The sequence below is a fragment of the Erythranthe guttata genome, chromosome 10 (genome assembly GCF_056151865.1).
Source record: "Erythranthe guttata isolate IM_541 chromosome 10, IM_541, whole genome shotgun sequence".
Lineage (NCBI taxonomy): Eukaryota > Viridiplantae > Streptophyta > Magnoliopsida > Lamiales > Phrymaceae > Erythranthe > Erythranthe guttata.
Window position 1 is genome coordinate 14533777 of NC_142542.1, and position 18641 is coordinate 14552417.

At 31.3% G+C, this 18641-nt stretch overlaps 1 long non-coding RNA gene across 4 annotated transcripts; it reads left to right on the top strand.

Moving 5' to 3' along the window:
* The first annotated feature begins 14416 nt into the window (after window positions 1–14416).
* Window positions 14417–16176, top strand: LOC148767637 (uncharacterized). Of its 4 annotated transcripts, none has more exons than XR_016034087.1 (5): window positions 14417–14550; window positions 14645–14806; window positions 15027–15182; window positions 15391–15585; window positions 15844–16176. It is a non-coding gene; the product is annotated as an uncharacterized LOC148767637 (long non-coding RNA). The 4 variants fall into 4 exon arrangements; XR_016034086.1 differs by lacking the exon at window positions 15844–16176 and having other exon boundaries at window positions 15391–15462; window positions 15552–15758; XR_016034084.1 differs by lacking the exon at window positions 15844–16176 and having other exon boundaries at window positions 15391–15758.
* Window positions 16177–18641: the final 2465 nt, after the last annotated feature.

Consider the following 18641-nt stretch of genomic DNA (forward strand, 5'->3'; position numbering starts at 1 on the left):
TGAGTTTTGCTGTTTCTGTCCAGACTTCACTTTTGAAGTTTATTTGTTTCGACTGCGGGAGCGTGCTAGCAAGTGATTGTCAAGGCTTCACGTTCGTCACGTTTCGACTGCGGGGGCGTGTTAGTGAATATTATATTATAGAACTCTTGTTATATTAGGATACTGGTATGATTGAGTTACCTAGATCAGTTAGGATTTAGTTACCTAGTTAAACTCTATTACCTTGCAATATTTCTCTATATATATTCCATGTAATTAACCCATACACAATGGGTGTTATAGATTCTACAATCCGTTGATAGCAAGATCAAATATTATTGATGTTTATCTAAATCACGCAAAGTTTCTGGTAAGCATTGTACACTTTTTTTTTTATCTAAAATAACCGTATATCGCAATAAGTACATCCAATATTTAGGACTAATATATATTTAACATAAAATTCTTAATTTGTAACCAGAAAGTTGTCGTGGATAATACGGGAAGAAATCATAATCTAGATCTCCCATATAATGAAGAAGTGGTTTTAATGACCGATGTTCCACAATAAAAGAATGACAGTGTCGACTGTGAGGTCGTTGTGTGCTACATTGTGAAGTAATATTTTCAAAACAAACTTATTACAAAAGCACAAGGTTTAAAGGACATTTCAAACAAACGAAAAGAAATCGTCGAGACTTTACTTGAATGGGTAGAAACAAAGTTTACAGTCGACGTAGGTAAAGAAAATGGCTAATAGTTTGGCCTGTTTATTTCTTTTTTTTTTTAATTTTTTGGGAGTTTTTGCTACGCGGTTTTTTGAGATACACTTTATTTATGTTCAAACAGTATGACATATGGATGGACAGTTTATTTACGGCGTGGTTGCATTTCAAAATTAGTTTGATGATCTTGTATGACTTTATTTTGGATTGCACTACATTTAGTTTTATTCTGCAATTTAATGATTAATTTGTGTTATAAGTTTTTATATACTGGTTTTTTTTCCGGATCAATCAAAGATTTGGGTATATTTCGTTGATGCGTGCGGGCTGTATAAACCACTATGTATAAACAACTATATAAATATAAAAACCACTCTGTATAAACAACTATAAACATGAAAACCACTCTGTATACACAACTGTATAAATATCGAAAACCACTATAAAATCTAACAAGAAAACATCAAATTTAAGCGAAGAAGAAACTAATTAACTATATTAATATATTATGATGTATTAATGATCGTGGAAATAGATCAGGCATATTCTTTCGCCGGCGATTGTCAGTTGCTCCGCTATCTATTCCAGCAGCAGCCTCTGCCTTGCAGCAGCTGATGAGCACATTTGGCCTCACAGAAAAAGTCGGCAAAAGCAAATTGCTCGACGGCGGAGATATTGCAAACGCCGCCGTACCAGAAAATATGTCAACTTCTTTAGCGCAGTTAGAGCCAACACCAATAATAGTACTGCATAAATTACATGATGACGTGGCAAAAGTCGAAACATTACCACCATCCTTCACTTGAAAATAATTATCAAGAAACACCCTAAAAATAGAAAATCCAATAATTCGATCATCGTTTTCCCCAAATCATAAAAAATAACAGAAAAAACACACAGTTTTAACAAGAGAGAGATGGCTGATACTTTGATCAAATGGGCCCTCTCAGATAATAAAAAAAGAAAACCTAAATTCTAAAAAAATTGTGAATCCATGGGAATTTCTTCTTGCTCGCCAATTAATTTGGTTTCCTATGGTTCACAAAGTTTCTGCATTTGATGTGCGGAACGAATGCCTTGGTGGGAGATTTTGATGATTTTTTTCGAGGACTTTTCGCTTTCTTATTCGCGGAGAGGCCTCGTGCGGCGGCGCTGCGGCGGGGTGCGGCGGCGGGAAGCGGAAGCAGAGGTGATTGTTGGAGCTTGACTGAGTATAGTGGGTAGGAGTGAGAACGACGACGATGGAGGAAAAAAAAGAAGAACAAATATTACTTATATTTATTTTCAACCCTAAAATACCTTATAATAAGCTAAGGGTATAATCAAGGTTGTAAAAGGCGGTAATCGGGTTCGAGTCGGTCAGATACCGACTCACGATTAATCGGTGCGGCGGTGATTAATCGGTGATAAATCCGAAATAAATCTGTTTTTAAAATTTAATATAATATATTTTTAAATATTATTTATAAATAATCCAAACATATATAAAAAGATATTTAAACATAGTTATACCAACATCATGTATATATCCTAATAACATAATAAAAATTTAATAATTATAAGATTATAATACATAAATATCCTTATAAACTATAAATAAAACAGCAAAATTTTGGAATTAACATTTATTCAGTTCTTTAACAATAATAATTAACATAAACAAAATAAGGCATAAACTCATATTTTTTTTATTAAAATCCAACTTTTATTTTGAATTAAAAAAAAAAAAAAAACCTATTTTTAACCGATTTTTGACCGATTTTTGCCACGGAGTTTGACCCGCCAAAAAGGTTTGACCGCCTCAGACCACCTAAAACCGCCTCACAGGCAAAAAAAACCGATTTTTCAAACCTTTACACTAAAATCGTAAAGGTTTTGGACCGCCTCGGCCGATTTTTAGAACACTGGGTATAATGGTGATACTTAATTAATTTTTATTAATAAAAGATGTTTTCAATTTATTTTAAAAGTACAAAATAAATTTGAGTTCATTGTAATTGCACTTGTGTGGTGAGGTGATTTTGTCAAATTATATATATATATATATATATATATATATATATATATATATATATATATATATATATATATATATATATATATATATATATATATATCTTTATATATAAAAGAAAGGTTTTCCCCGAAACCCTAATCCTATTTTAGTGAAATATTTGTTGCTGTAAGGGTATTTTTGTCCGTTTACTCGAAAGTTATTATTATTAAAAAAATATATTTTTGGACAATTTGTAGATTACACTACACGATTACATATTAAAGAAAAATCACGACAAAATATATATTCCACGATGTTAAAACCGCCGATTTCCATTCCCATTCTTCCTCATTTCTCGCCATTATCGGCAGATATGTAAATCTTAGAATAACTCCCCACGTTTCCACTCATATAAACGGTTTTCCTATTCTCTTTATATTTCTTCGCCGCTGTCACTGTTGCCTGCAATTCTGAGATTTATAATCACAAATTAACTAAGCTTTGAAGAATTATACATATTTTTTTAGGCTTATTTTTTCAGTTTTGTGTACTACTATTGTCTACTTTGGCTGTTATGTTAGTTATAATGAATGTGATGTTAGTTATAATGAAGTTATTAGTTGAAATGAAACTTAACAAAGTTACTTCTAGGATTATTTTTGTTAAAATTTGTTGTGCATATGCTAATTATCTTTATATATAAAAGAAATGTTTTCCCCGAAACCCTAAAAGCAGTTTTTCTTATCTTCTTGCTTCCGTTTTCTTTTTCCCTTTCCACTCCCTCCTTTCTCTCCACGTTTCTTTAGCCACGTTTATTCAATCCTCTGACGGTTTATTCAGTCCCTGGTGTGGGTTTTTGTTTTATAATTCTACTTTGTGTATACTGTCTTTTTTATAAATATTTTCGCTGGTAATTTTTTTAATAAATGTTCTTGCGTATTATGAATTTTTTCCCCTCCTTTTGTTTTCAGTAGTTCAGTTTATTGACACTTTAAATTTTCTAGCGTATAGGTGAGAGTATCATAAATAACCTTTAACGATATTCTCTCAATTTTGCAAATTTTTATGTGGATAGCTGGTTTTCTGTATATAGCTTTTCGTTTTGTTTTTTCAGTTTTGATTATCTTGATTAGTTTCAATTTTTTTTTCAGTATGTTTTGAAAGACCAAATTGTTTTCAACATGTAAATTTATACAAATTGTTTTCAACATGTAATTTTTACAATGTGAAAATAGTAATATTTTGTCTTCATTGTCTGCTCTGTATAATCTGTTGTTCGGCGTGTTTAATTCTCGATGTATGTAATTCTGTACATAAGACTGAGAATGCAGACCCTGAAGTGTTTTTGTGAAACCCCACGCAGCAATCACCTCTGCTACTGCTACTTCTAACTGATCATGATTTTTTTTACCCTCAAGGCTCCTCAAACTAATTGTGTGGCATCTTTGGTAGTTCACTATTATCTATTAATATGTATTCTTAGAAAACACGCAAGAAATGATTGCATCATATTATACGCTCTGTTGTTGCGTCCTGCAACATCAATATTTAGAATTTGATATTGTCTTTCTATGAAATTCAGTTTCAATCTATAACTGCTTTATTAACTGAAATTGTGCAGACTGAAGGATTTTAGCGTGGGAAGAATTTTTAAACTTTTTTTCATATAGTTACCATTATTATATTCGTTTTCATGGTTTCTTAATTTTTTAGTTGTACGAATTTTATGTGTTTTGCTGGGATGACATGATTGACATTGGATTTTAATAGTTTATCAACAAGTGTATGCAGTTCTGGGGTTTAGTCTTAGATTGAACTAATATTTTGCTTATTGTGTGAATAAAACTAAGTTCGAAGAGTTGGTTATGAATTTCTGGATGGCTGTTTGCAATTACAATATGTATATACATTTTTCTAATATGACATTTTTTGGGTTTTTTCCCGACTTAAACAAAGTGAAATTTGTAGACGACTCATTAAAGCCTTTTTGTTGGTACAAAGAGTTCTGATTTATTGATTGCATCAAGTAAACAAATTTCACTTTTTGATTGCCTACAATGGTGTTCTTCATGTTATTGTTGTTATTATTAATAGTAATTTGCTTTTTGAGCTTAATATTTATCGTTATTTTGTTTTTTGACTTGATAGTTCTATATTTTTGGTTTAGGTGCAGTAACACCATGGCAATCTCAACGAAGCTGTAAATGCACATTTCAGCAAGAGGGATCGGAAAACGGTAGTAATTTATCATGTCATTTTTAAATGTTTCTTTCTTCTTTGATTATAAAAAATATTCCTATTTTGTGCAATCATTAATTCTGTAACTCTGCATTTTATATGCCATTTTTTTTTTCTTGCTATGTGTCCGAGCTCATGAGGCATTTTTTACTACTCAAGATGATATTACGCAGACAACCTTCTTCATTATGACCCTTTGCTATAGATTTGGGTCATTTCTATTCATATAAACGGAATAACTTTTGTTCACAAACAGTTGCATCTTTTCTTCCTTTTACGAATTATGTTAAGTCTGATTTGCATGTTTTGGATTTTCTTCCTTTTTTTCATTTCCTAGAGTAAATTGGTTTCTCAATAATTTTATTGTTTCAACTTTCAATCTTCTGCCACATTTTTCGATACTTTTGTTATTTTATTTTATTTTATTTATTTATTATTTGTGGATAAGATGAGTAGCGGTCAAAATAAAAGGATTTTCAGACTGAAGCTTTCAAACACAAAAAAATTAGAGCATGTAATTTACATGATTTATAAGCACAGACTAAGCTTTGAAGAATTATACAGGTTCTTTGTTGTTATGCCGACTTCAATTTGAGGCTATTTTTTGGTTTGCTGTACTACTATTGTATGTGCCTATGTAATGTTAGTTATGAAGTTTATTAGTTGAAATGAAACTTAACCAAATATTGCGAAGCATTATTTTCGTTAAAATTTTGTTGGGTACGTTAGATTGGTTTCAATTTCTCTCTTCCACCACACTCTTTTTTGTCATTATTTTTTATATAATATGTCATGTGTGTGTGTGTGTTTGTGTGTTTATGTGTGTGTGTTGGTATTTGAATTATTTTAGGAAAGTACTGTAGATACTTCGATTTCAATTTGAAACATTTTTTTTACTGTATATCAGACGATTTCGAGGTTGTATATAATTTCATATGTTGTTTAATCCACTAATTAATATTCGATTATGATAATTGGAAGTGGTTCTGCTTCTTTAATGTATATAATTTTTAGGGATGGCAATTTGACCCGCCCCGATGGATCCCCGGCCCGCTCTGCCCCGAAATTTTCGGGTATTACCCGCCCCGAAAAAAAATGGGGTATGGGGATTGAAATTTTTTTTTGACCGAGTACGAGTACGGGGATGGGTTTGCCTATACCCGTCCCGTAGACCCGCCCCGTACCCGTCCCCGTACCCGCCCGCATTATTTATATATATAATATATATTTTTTAATTATTATATTAAATAAAAATAATTAAATAGTAGGAATATATTAAATATATTAGTTAAAATGAGGATTTTTAGGTTTCCATTATATAATTAAATATTAGTATTATAATTAAATATTGATTTATTTGTTGAAATAAATCATTAAATTGCATATTTATTTATTAAAAAAAAAAAGAAAAAAAAATAGACGGGGATTTTTACCCGCCCCGATAGCCCGGAGGATTTTATGTGGCGGGTATGGGGATTCTTTTAATACCCGTGGGGATTTTTTACGGGGATGGGGATGGGGATTTTCATAGCGGGGCGGGGATGTGGATTGCAAAACCCGCCCCATACCCGCCCAATTGCCATCCCTAATAATTTTGCTTAGTTTGTGCCTTCTACTGTTATTATTCGATCATAGTAATTATTAGAGTATATTATATTATAACAATTCTTGTAATATTAGGATTCTATTATAATTCGATTACCTAGATTAGTTAGGATCTAGTTACTTAGTCAAACTCTATTACCTTGCATTATTTATATATATATATATATTCGATGTAATCAACCCATAACATAATGAGGGTTTCTATTACGTAGTATTATTATTTCTCTCTTTCTCCTATTCCATTCTTCTTATATGGTATCAGAGCACCAGGTTAAAACTCTTTCTTCTCCATGGCGGTGACCATCCAATTTTCTCCCTCTCTCGGTGGTGGTATTCTTAATATCTTTCTTTCCGGTGGTGTATCTTCTCTATTTTTCTGTTCTTATTCTTAATATCTTTCTTTTTTTTCTATTTTTTCCATGAACACCACCCGAATTTTCTCCCTCCCCCGGTGGTGTATCTTCTCTATTTTTCTGTTCTTCTTCCTCTTTTCTTCTCCATGTCCTAAAACCTTCTCCCTTCTCTATTTTTCTGTTCTTCTTCCTCTTTTCTTCTCCATGTCCTAAAACCTTCTCCCTCCCCCGGTGGTGTATCTTCTTCTCTATTTTCCTGTTCTTCTTCCTCTTTTCTTCTCCATGTCCTAAAACCTAGCCGCCGCCTTTCTTCTTCTCCATGGCCGGCGACCACCAAACCAATTCTCTCCCTCCCGGTGGTGGTAACTTATATTTTTTTTCCCTTTCCGACATCTTCTTCTTCTCTGTCGGTTAATCTCTTCTCTCTCTCTTTTCTCTATATTTCTTTGAATTCTTCTCTTCCCTCATCTCTCATCTCTTCTCCCTATCTCGATTAAAAAAAAAATTGCTTATTTTTCTCTCACCCGTTTATTATTATTATTATTATTTTTAAATTGGGCAGATATTTCCACAGAGGAATTCTCTAGCGTTGAGTTTTGCTGTTTCTGTCCAGACTTCACTTTTGAAGTTTATTTGTTTCGACTGCGGGAGCGTGCTAGCAAGTGATTGTCAAGGCTTCACGTTCGTCACGTTTCGACTGCGGGGGCGTGTTAGTGAATATTATATTATAGAACTCTTGTTATATTAGGATACTGGTATGATTGAGTTACCTAGATCAGTTAGGATTTAGTTACCTAGTTAAACTCTATTACCTTGCAATATTTCTCTATATATATTCCATGTAATTAACCCATACACAATGGGTGTTATAGATTCTACAATCCGTTGATAGCAAGATCAAATATTATTGATGTTTATCTAAATCACGCAAAGTTTCTGGTAAGCATTGTACACTTTTTTTTTTATCTAAAATAACCGTATATCGCAATAAGTACATCCAATATTTAGGACTAATATATATTTAACATAAAATTCTTAATTTGTAACCAGAAAGTTGTCGTGGATAATACGGGAAGAAATCATAATCTAGATCTCCCATATAATGAAGAAGTGGTTTTAATGACCGATGTTCCACAATAAAAGAATGACAGTGTCGACTGTGAGGTCGTTGTGTGCTACATTGTGAAGTAATATTTTCAAAACAAACTTATTACAAAAGCACAAGGTTTAAAGGACATTTCAAACAAACGAAAAGAAATCGTCGAGACTTTACTTGAATGGGTAGAAACAAAGTTTACAGTCGACGTAGGTAAAGAAAATGGCTAATAGTTTGGCCTGTTTATTTCTTTTTTTTTTTAATTTTTTGGGAGTTTTTGCTACGCGGTTTTTTGAGATACACTTTATTTATGTTCAAACAGTATGACATATGGATGGACAGTTTATTTACGGCGTGGTTGCATTTCAAAATTAGTTTGATGATCTTGTATGACTTTATTTTGGATTGCACTACATTTAGTTTTATTCTGCAATTTAATGATTAATTTGTGTTATAAGTTTTTATATACTGGTTTTTTTTCCGGATCAATCAAAGATTTGGGTATATTTCGTTGATGCGTGCGGGCTGTATAAACCACTATGTATAAACAACTATATAAATATAAAAACCACTCTGTATAAACAACTATAAACATGAAAACCACTCTGTATACACAACTGTATAAATATCGAAAACCACTATAAAATCTAACAAGAAAACATCAAATTTAAGCGAAGAAGAAACTAATTAACTATATTAATATATTATGATGTATTAATGATCGTGGAAATAGATCAGGCATATTCTTTCGCCGGCGATTGTCAGTTGCTCCGCTATCTATTCCAGCAGCAGCCTCTGCCTTGCAGCAGCTGATGAGCACATTTGGCCTCACAGAAAAAGTCGGCAAAAGCAAATTGCTCGACGGCGGAGATATTGCAAACGCCGCCGTACCAGAAAATATGTCAACTTCTTTAGCGCAGTTAGAGCCAACACCAATAATAGTACTGCATAAATTACATGATGACGTGGCAAAAGTCGAAACATTACCACCATCCTTCACTTGAAAATAATTATCAAGAAACACCCTAAAAATAGAAAATCCAATAATTCGATCATCGTTTTCCCCAAATCATAAAAAATAACAGAAAAAACACACAGTTTTAACAAGAGAGAGATGGCTGATACTTTGATCAAATGGGCCCTCTCAGATAATAAAAAAAGAAAACCTAAATTCTAAAAAAATTGTGAATCCATGGGAATTTCTTCTTGCTCGCCAATTAATTTGGTTTCCTATGGTTCACAAAGTTTCTGCATTTGATGTGCGGAACGAATGCCTTGGTGGGAGATTTTGATGATTTTTTTCGAGGACTTTTCGCTTTCTTATTCGCGGAGAGGCCTCGTGCGGCGGCGCTGCGGCGGGGTGCGGCGGCGGGAAGCGGAAGCAGAGGTGATTGTTGGAGCTTGACTGAGTATAGTGGGTAGGAGTGAGAACGACGACGATGGAGGAAAAAAAAGAAGAACAAATATTACTTATATTTATTTTCAACCCTAAAATACCTTATAATAAGCTAAGGGTATAATCAAGGTTGTAAAAGGCGGTAATCGGGTTCGAGTCGGTCAGATACCGACTCACGATTAATCGGTGCGGCGGTGATTAATCGGTGATAAATCCGAAATAAATCTGTTTTTAAAATTTAATATAATATATTTTTAAATATTATTTATAAATAATCCAAACATATATAAAAAGATATTTAAACATAGTTATACCAACATCATGTATATATCCTAATAACATAATAAAAATTTAATAATTATAAGATTATAATACATAAATATCCTTATAAACTATAAATAAAACAGCAAAATTTTGGAATTAACATTTATTCAGTTCTTTAACAATAATAATTAACATAAACAAAATAAGGCATAAACTCATATTTTTTTTATTAAAATCCAACTTTTATTTTGAATTAAAAAAAAAAAAAAAACCTATTTTTAACCGATTTTTGACCGATTTTTGCCACGGAGTTTGACCCGCCAAAAAGGTTTGACCGCCTCAGACCACCTAAAACCGCCTCACAGGCAAAAAAAACCGATTTTTCAAACCTTTACACTAAAATCGTAAAGGTTTTGGACCGCCTCGGCCGATTTTTAGAACACTGGGTATAATGGTGATACTTAATTAATTTTTATTAATAAAAGATGTTTTCAATTTATTTTAAAAGTACAAAATAAATTTGAGTTCATTGTAATTGCACTTGTGTGGTGAGGTGATTTTGTCAAATTATATATATATATATATATATATATATATATATATATATATATATATATAAAAGAAAGGTTTTCCCCGAAACCCTAATCCTATTTTAGTGAAATATTTGTTGCTGTAAGGGTATTTTTGTCCGTTTACTCGAAAGTTATTATTATTAAAAAAATATATTTTTGGACAATTTGTAGATTACACTACACGATTACATATTAAAGAAAAATCACGACAAAATATATATTCCACGATGTTAAAACCGCCGATTTCCATTCCCATTCTTCCTCATTTCTCGCCATTATCGGCAGATATGTAAATCTTAGAATAACTCCCCACGTTTCCACTCATATAAACGGTTTTCCTATTCTCTTTATATTTCTTCGCCGCTGTCACTGTTGCCTGCAATTCTGAGATTTATAATCACAAATTAACTAAGCTTTGAAGAATTATACATATTTTTTTAGGCTTATTTTTTCAGTTTTGTGTACTACTATTGTCTACTTTGGCTGTTATGTTAGTTATAATGAATGTGATGTTAGTTATAATGAAGTTATTAGTTGAAATGAAACTTAACAAAGTTACTTCTAGGATTATTTTTGTTAAAATTTGTTGTGCATATGCTAATTATCTTTATATATAAAAGAAAGGTTTTCCCCGAAACCCTAAAAGCAGTTTTTCTTATCTTCTTGCTTCCGTTTTCTTTTTCCCTTTCCACTCCCTCCTTTCTCTCCACGTTTCTTTAGCCACGTTTATTCAATCCTCTGACGGTTTATTCAGTCCCTGGTGTGGGTTTTTGTTTTATAATTCTACTTTGTGTATACTGTCTTTTTTATAAATATTTTCGCTGGTAATTTTTTTAATAAATGTTCTTGCGTATTATGAATTTTTTCCCCTCCTTTTGTTTTCAGTAGTTCAGTTTATTGACACTTTAAATTTTCTAGCGTATAGGTGAGAGTATCATAAATAACCTTTAACGATATTCTCTCAATTTTGCAAATTTTTATGTGGATAGCTGGTTTTCTGTATATAGCTTTTCGTTTTGTTTTTTCAGTTTTGATTATCTTGATTAGTTTCAATTTTTTTTTCAGTATGTTTTGAAAGACCAAATTGTTTTCAACATGTAAATTTATACAAATTGTTTTCAACATGTAATTTTTACAATGTGAAAATAGTAATATTTTGTCTTCATTGTCTGCTCTGTATAATCTGTTGTTCGGCGTGTTTAATTCTCGATGTATGTAATTCTGTACATAAGACTGAGAATGCAGACCCTGAAGTGTTTTTGTGAAACCCCACGCAGCAATCACCTCTGCTACTGCTACTTCTAACTGATCATGATTTTTTTTACCCTCAAGGCTCCTCAAACTAATTGTGTGGCATCTTTGGTAGTTCACTATTATCTATTAATATGTATTCTTAGAAAACACGCAAGAAATGATTGCATCATATTATACGCTCTGTTGTTGCGTCCTGCAACATCAATATTTAGAATTTGATATTGTCTTTCTATGAAATTCAGTTTCAATCTATAACTGCTTTATTAACTGAAATTGTGCAGACTGAAGGATTTTAGCGTGGGAAGAATTTTTAAACTTTTTTTCATATAGTTACCATTATTATATTCGTTTTCATGGTTTCTTAATTTTTTAGTTGTACGAATTTTATGTGTTTTGCTGGGATGACATGATTGACATTGGATTTTAATAGTTTATCAACAAGTGTATGCAGTTCTGGGGTTTAGTCTTAGATTGAACTAATATTTTGCTTATTGTGTGAATAAAACTAAGTTCGAAGAGTTGGTTATGAATTTCTGGATGGCTGTTTGCAATTACAATATGTATATACATTTTTCTAATATGACATTTTTTGGGTTTTTTCCCGACTTAAACAAAGTGAAATTTGTAGACGACTCATTAAAGCCTTTTTGTTGGTACAAAGAGTTCTGATTTATTGATTGCATCAAGTAAACAAATTTCACTTTTTGATTGCCTACAATGGTGTTCTTCATGTTATTGTTGTTATTATTAATAGTAATTTGCTTTTTGAGCTTAATATTTATCGTTATTTTGTTTTTTGACTTGATAGTTCTATATTTTTGGTTTAGGTGCAGTAACACCATGGCAATCTCAACGAAGCTGTAAATGCACATTTCAGCAAGAGGGATCGGAAAACGGTAGTAATTTATCATGTCATTTTTAAATGTTTCTTTCTTCTTTGATTATAAAAAATATTCCTATTTTGTGCAATCATTAATTCTGTAACTCTGCATTTTATATGCCATTTTTTTTTTCTTGCTATGTGTCCGAGCTCATGAGGCATTTTTTACTACTCAAGATGATATTACGCAGACAACCTTCTTCATTATGACCCTTTGCTATAGATTTGGGTCATTTCTATTCATATAAACGGAATAACTTTTGTTCACAAACAGTTGCATCTTTTCTTCCTTTTACGAATTATGTTAAGTCTGATTTGCATGTTTTGGATTTTCTTCCTTTTTTTCATTTCCTAGAGTAAATTGGTTTCTCAATAATTTTATTGTTTCAACTTTCAATCTTCTGCCACATTTTTCGATACTTTTGTTATTTTATTTTATTTTATTTATTTATTATTTGTGGATAAGATGAGTAGCGGTCAAAATAAAAGGATTTTCAGACTGAAGCTTTCAAACACAAAAAAATTAGAGCATGTAATTTACATGATTTATAAGCACAGACTAAGCTTTGAAGAATTATACAGGTTCTTTGTTGTTATGCCGACTTCAATTTGAGGCTATTTTTTGGTTTGCTGTACTACTATTGTATGTGCCTATGTGATGTTAGTTATGAAGTTTATTAGTTGAAATGAAACTTAACCAAATATTGCGAAGCATTATTTTCGTTAAAATTTTGTTGGGTACGTATATGCTAATTATTGCATTTAAAAGTCGAATTGTGTGCTTGATGTGTGTTGCTTAACAGACGGATCCCATGAAGTTGGTGGCATAGTTGAAAAGGCAGAAGAAATGTGCTTCTTGAAGGAGCAATGTAGCGAGCTGTACTGCAAAGCAGGTGAAGACATATTTGGGTGACAAATTGTAAATAAAATGAAAATCCCATGTTAAGAAAAATAAAATAAAATTTAAAGTTGCTAATTTGGCATAACTAAGTTTTGTAATCCTTAATTAGGGTATGTGTAATAGATCAATGATCATGTTATTTTTTTCAATTCATTAATGTATGTCATTAAATCATAAAAGAAAAAAAACAAAATCTTTGACGTTCAATTTTGAATTTATTTTTAACTTAAGGCTTTAAAAAATACTGTATTTTCAAACATCACATTCTTGAGTCTTGAAAACATGTTGGTACTCTAATGTTTTCATTCTTTTGTTTATTTTTTTACATGTTATACAAGTTTATTAATTTAAGTTCAAAAAAAAAAGTTTATTAATTTCAACTTTATTAAAGGTTTTATATACTTATAAATTAATTCATATTTCGACAATTTCCTTATCATCTCCATACAAGTCTCAATTCAAGCAATCCCAAAATTTATTTATATATATTGAAATCTGTACAATAGAATCTAAACAGCCTTTGTCGAGGGGTTGTATTATCATATATGTAGAAATCTTGAGGCTCTCATTGTAATTTAAATTTCATTAATATTTTTTATTATATTGTTTAATACAACTACTATAAGATTTTTATTATCATGCATGTAATTTAATATTCCCTTTTATATATCCTGTCGTCCGTGCAACGCACGGGGCAAAATACTAGTATATATAAAATAAAGGTTTTCCCCGAAACTCTAAACCCATTTTTGTAAAATATTTGTAACCCTAAGGCTATTTTCGTCCGTTTTTTTGGAAGTTATTATGTATTCTTTTTTTTTTTTTGACGGTTTTTTTTAATTATACGATTAAAAAAAAAAATCCCACGATAAAATAAAAGAATTCCAACAATATTAAAACCGCCCAATCCCATTCCTATTCTTCCTTCATTTTCTCATTCTTGGCAGACGTGATAAAAGAAGTTTTAATTTCTTTTAAAATAAAAGAATTCCAACAGTTTTTTTCTCTTTTTCCAAGTGTTGATGCTCATTTTTTATTTCTATGTTGAAAGCCTTTCTTCCGGGCCACTTTATGTAAACCGTGTGAAGAGAGGAAACTGCCTCCTACTATTAAAAAAATAATAATCATTTTTTTTTCTCCAACCTTCCATGTAATGTAAAGCTGAGAGAAGGAACAACCCGACTGCCATCAAAACCGAAGTAACTCCTACAAATAGATGTTCTTAATCGATACGCTCTTCATCGTTTTTTGTTGTTTGTTGTCACTCTTCTTCGCTTCTAACGCGTTCGAGGTAAAAAAGTTATTCACTAAACCGTGGTTTGTTATTTATTTTTTCACAATGTTTTTTTAATGAAAACGTTTCCATTCGGTTGATCGAGTTGTAGCCAGATCGATTTGATCTGAGTGTAGGAATTATTGAAAGTAATTCAAGATGATTGGTAGGGCACCGAGTAAATTGAGAACACCACTGTGAATCGCTGTCTCCGGATGATTTTAAGAAAGTTGCTATCGAGAATCATACAAACAAGATTGGTGACCCCGACAAGGTACTGATCAAACAAATTTAATGTATGATTTCTGTAATTTTCTTTGGTTTCTGCTTGATGGACTGTTTGGGCATTTTTGTTTTCTTTCTGATTTGGTTTGTGCATTTTGATTTTTATGTTCTCTTTATAGCGCTGAAATGTGGCGAAAGAAAAGCTTAATGCTTAATGTCCGTCATTTTTTACCTTTTAAATCAACATTTTTTTTGTTGTCCAATTGTAGTTCGTATTGGAATTTTTAACGAGAAATGAGTAATCCCATGGATGACTTCTTCTATATCAGAGAAGTTTTTTTTCGTCGTCGCCCAGAATTCCATCGACTCAACGACTGCCACTTCAAGCTACAAGGGAGTTCATGCGATGACGAGTTTGAGTTTAGGTTATTTGCTTTATTCTTTTTTCATTCTTCATTTTCTAAGTAAGAGTATCATTTGTTATTTTTTTATGACAAATTTCTAATCTTTTTGATTTAATTTTTTACTGATTTCATTGTTTGTTCTTTGACACTGTAAATTATTTTGGATACCAGATTTCTAAAAGAAGCTTGATTGATTTGATTGATTTATCTTTCTCGCCCTTGATTGCAGGCTATTTGTCATGGATTGTTTTGGGCGTCAGTATATGCAGATTCATACACGGTATCAAAACAATCTTTAAAGGTAATTTTGTCATATTCGTCGTTTTGTTAGTTTAGTTGCATAACAAGAGACCACCAGTGATATTGGTGGCAACATTTTGGAATGAATAGGTCGAGAGAGAGTGGCCTTCCGGCAGCGATAGAGGTACAAGAATTAGGCTAAAAACTCTGAGAATGCCTTATTCTCAAATTCTCTAGCACTTATTCTCACATTTGCCTTGGTCGATTTTTCTTTTCTTTTCTTTTTGCTATTTTTAGATGTTCTTTCTTCTCATTATCTAGAAACTTCTCCCACGTTAATTGCAGTTTTGTTTCCTTCTCTTTCTGCTTTTTTTTTTTCCCACGTGTCTCGACGGTTTGGTTTTTCTCTCTATGCATTCCTCCTTTTCTCCTATTCATACAGTTACCACCACTTTTTGCTTCCCTCCTGTATAAATTCGGATGAAAAGCAATAAACAAGCAGAAGTATGCATCCAATTACTTTTGTAATCAACGGGATTTATGCTGATAAAAAAGAAGAAATAAAGAATGACGTTAATAAGAGTACAGGTTTTCCATCATCGGATTTGTGAAGACAAAGAAATCCGTGAAACTATAGAAATATTCCCATCCTGCAAAGAGAAGGAATAGCATTTCAATTCAGGTTAGTTTTATCTCGGTTATAAAAACTAATATTTAGCATCAAAATTATTTGTATAAACTGTGTTGTGTGTGTGTGTGTGTGTGTGTGTGTGTGTGTGTACAATTCTCTGTATAAAGGGAGTTGTTAAGTTGTTAAGGTGACTTTTTTTATGGTTGCTCCATTATTGCTAAATTTTGATCATTGTTGTTTATGAGACTTTTTGCTTATTGGTTCTGTTACAGTTTTATTAATAAGATTTACCGTAAATAAGATTTGCAAAATTTCAGACCAATATAAAATTTGTAATAAATTTCAAAATTTCATCCTCATCTTATGTTCTTTCATTGAGTAAAATGTGTTTTTTTTATTTGTAAATGCAGATGGACCAACTATTTGGAGAACTTTTTTTATGTATAATTTTGACACGCAGATGAATGTTATGTTTTTTTCTTTTTTTCTTTTTTGATAAATATACGATTTATCATGAGTTTTAAAATTTTTGTCATTATATATATTTTTTCACTCAATTAAATGTACTTTTCTTATATAACTGTAAAGAGGCCATTTAGTTCAGGAAACTCTTCACTGTAGAATGATTAGGGACGAAAACAAATTGTAATACAAATAAGACAAAAATAAATATATGTTTGAAGTTAAATATATGATAATTATTTTAATATTTTTTATCAAAAAAACAAAAAAATATTATTATTATTTCATTTACATTTTTACTATTCTATCCACAAAAATGTGTGTTTACCTATCAAATGTTTTGTCCAACATCCATTTAGCAAGTCCTATCCACTATTTTCGGTATCTCTCTCTCTCTCTATATATATATATATTTTTTTTTTGTGTTTTTACTAAGAATACACATACTAAAATACACATCTCAAATATATATATATGTATTTGAGAGAGAGAGAGGGGTATGTGTATTCTTTAGTAAACACATATACACATTGTGATTTCAATTAGCGGAATTTTTACATTTTGTTTTTTTTTATATTAGTTTTGGACATGAGATTTATTAATTTTGCTTATACTTTGCCTTCATATTATTGTTTTATTATCATCTATTTACCTGTACTTATTTTTTTTTATTTTTTTATAATATCCGCCCCGTGCATCGCACGCGGCAACATACTATTATATATAAAGAGAATCTATTCTCTCTTATGTGGACACGTGTAATTTTAGGTTTCACAATCCTAGGGGTAAATTTTGTAATTTGTATAATCTTTGTCTATCAAATATTATAAAATTGCTGAAAATAAAAAAACTCATTTTATCTGCACAATACAGTCCCCTCAACTGCATAAACAAACGATCGCACAGTTTTTTAAAGTAGTTTTATGACTTCTCATCTCCAAATCCATGTCTTATTATGTGTACAACTCGAATCCTTCAATCCTTCACAAAAATCCATCAATCCTTCACAGAAAGCGTTCACATCTATCATTCCAGAAAATTGAAGATATCAAAATTCCGAACGGTCCTCGAAATATCAAGTAAGATTTTAATTTTCGGCAAAAACAAAGGAAACAAAAATTTTGTGAAAAAACAAGATTCTGGGATTTCCATCGTAAAGGTTTTTTGTTTACAATCGAAGAGGTTTTTCTCTTACAAAATATGGGTTTCCTTTCTTCAAAATATGGGTTTTTTTACAAAATATGGTTTTTGTGTTTATAATCTCTTCTCTCGCAATCTATGGCAGTTTTGTAATATTTTGCTTACACTGTGATAGTTTCGGACTGTTAACTGTATTTTTTCCAATTTTCGTTTCACTTCATTTTTAATGTTGCTGTTTTTTTTTATTGTTTTCTCGAGAGCAGACCTTCTATTTTTCGGTGCTCTCTTTTTTGTTTTTTCAGTTTTCTTTTCAATAGCGTAAAATCCCTCTCTTATCTTAAATTAGTGTGCACCAAGTGAGCTCTTCTTCCGACTAAAGGGTGACATTTGGTGAAGCTCCATTTTTTGTTTCAGTCGCATGTTTTATTCGAATATTTGCTATTCAACTAGAAATTTTAAGAAGTTGTTTGCTTTTGCAATAATTTTGTCTTTAGCTAAGTTTCTCGGTTAAATCTTTGAGTTTCTATAATTCGATTGTTGTGTGGATGTTTATTGTTCATTTTTTGCTATGAACTCATGCAAAATCTAGAGGTTTTAGAAATCATGGAATTTTTTTTAGTGTTTAGTATTTATAGGAATTCTTATTTTGGACGTTACTTCCGGTTGACCTGTGTTTACATCTTCATGTCACTTCGCCGAAATCCTATGCTCAATGTTTGTTCTGTTTCAATATTATTTTGCAATAATTAGTTAAAATACCATTAATCGTATTTTGTCTTCTATGGGTTAACCATCTACAAGTGTCCGATGCTTGAGGATAGAACAACATTATGAAAGCATTAATGTGCATCAACATTTATATAGTGATGTTTATGTGTGAATTGAGGTGTAAAATAAACAATTGCACGTTTTGTATACAGTGTTTATGATGTTTTTTGATTTGGCTTATTTTTCTTGATCTTGATGTTGGTCGAATAAAATTCACTTTGGTTTTGCGTTTAGTTCTC